The following is a 1,757-nucleotide window of genomic DNA, read 5'->3' as shown; positions in this document are numbered from 1 at the left end:
ACTAACTACTACTCTCTCTCTCTCTCTCTCTCTCTCTCTCTCTCTCTCTCTCTCTCTCTCCTCGTTTGTATTACTTTTACCTTGATCATTGAATCATCTATCACAAATTGCCAAGTTGAACATTAAGAATAGCGTCAATGAACTGAAGACATGGTCCCCTATTGTGGAATTGACTATCACAATTCACAAGCTTTTCTATAAGGATATGATCACGCATACACACACATAATTGTATATCATTCGGTCAAATGCATTTACCTTTTCAGTTTTTCCTCGTTGTTTTAATGTTCAATTACAGATTGGTCAAGCCTGGTGGAGTATTAGTATACAGTTCTTGCTCCATATATCCGGAAGAGAATGAAGAGAGAACTGCTGCATTTCTTCTCAGGCATCCAGTGAGGGCTATAACTTTTCTTATCTAGTATTTCCATGTTGAACGTACAAACGTAGATTGTTACGTACTTACATGTTACCAAGTACCGAAACTATTCGGAGTTTTACATATTCATTATTGGGCATCTTTCTAATCACTACTATTCCTTGGATTTCAGTATTTTTTGCATAGATCCTGCTGACAAATATGTTCCATCTGAATTTGTCGCTGAATTGACAGCTAGCTGCGATCAGCTCTATTCACATTGTTCTTTTTGATTGAAAGCCATATTCACTTTTGAAGTGGTCCTTTAACAGGTTCAACAAGGATAATCTGTGCGGAAGACAACCTTTACATCCCAAGTCACTTGTGCAAAATTGCAATAGTACAGTCAAAACGCTACACACCGAGATTGCAGCATGATCACAACAAATCAAGATTGCCATAGCTGTCTTCACTGATTCTTAAGTTGGATTCTCTGAAGACATGCGAGCTGAACCAATTCATGATTTAAAGTTTGCCTATGCACCAAGCACAGTGGATATGTGTACAACTATGGATGAGTTGATACAGCAATTGATCACAAAGATTAATGGGGGAGGTGGTGTTGGCGGTTGTGTTCATATGTAGTTTTGTAACAGAAAAAAATGGAAAAGAATAGAGAATAGGCTGGTTTGGTTTGTTTAGGTAGTATATGCTTGTAATGAGCCATAACATGCTCTCTGGAGTCTAGAACACACCTACACACGAACTTTCTTTGTATTCATGTTCTCAACTAAATGAATTACCATTTCAATAAGTAAAAAAAATAAAAATAAATAAATGAATTACGATTGTATGCAATTGTTTTACAGTGTTCTAAAAGTATAAACTGAATCACCCATACTCCAACATTGTGACCGTTGTAACATGAGATATGCACTTAGATAACGAGGTTAATGAGTCAGTTATTGCCACCTAAGCAAGGAGACATGCAAAGGAACACAAGTGATCACTTTTAAGTATATCTCTCTCTCTCTCTTGTTCTGTTTCTCCTCTCTCTCCTTTTTCATCATCTCTATCCTAATTACTCTTCTCCTTCACAGTCTTAAATCCTTAGCCTAGTAAAAGCTCTGCTCTGAGATATCAGCTATGACGTTGAGCAGTATCTTGCGCTCCGCCGTAAAATACAAACCCTCCTCCGCCGCCGCCGCCAAACTCTTCTCCGCTTCCGGTAAGCTTTATCAATCTTAACTCTTTTCATCACTATTTGTAAGCAAAATCGAGAATTGAAACCCTATATAACTGGTTTAGAGTGGAAAAAATTGTTTGTTGATTGTTTTTGAGGTTTTTACCAGTAGCAGGCCGTATTCTTATTCTTATTTTCCCCCAAAATCAAAATCGA

The 1,757-nt window shown here is 37.5% G+C and overlaps 1 pseudogene across 1 annotated transcript in view; it reads left to right on the top strand.

The window, feature by feature from the left end:
- The window catches only part of LOC101296946, a 5,692-nt pseudogene extending 4,689 nt beyond the window's left edge, over positions 1 to 1,003 (top strand). Inside the window, exons 16-18 of the transcript XR_184403.1 lie at positions 299 to 391; positions 549 to 640; positions 858 to 1,003. The product of XR_184403.1 is annotated as a ribosomal RNA small subunit methyltransferase B-like (transcript). The remainder of the gene's footprint in view (positions 1 to 298; positions 392 to 548; positions 641 to 857) is intronic.
- Positions 1,004 to 1,757: the final 754 nt, after the last annotated feature.

Source organism: Fragaria vesca, linkage group LG3 (genome assembly GCF_000184155.1).
Source record: "Fragaria vesca subsp. vesca linkage group LG3, FraVesHawaii_1.0, whole genome shotgun sequence".
NCBI lineage: Eukaryota > Viridiplantae > Streptophyta > Magnoliopsida > Rosales > Rosaceae > Fragaria > Fragaria vesca.
Note: the sequence above shows the minus strand (reverse complement) of the source record. Positions and strands in the feature narration are given on the sequence as shown.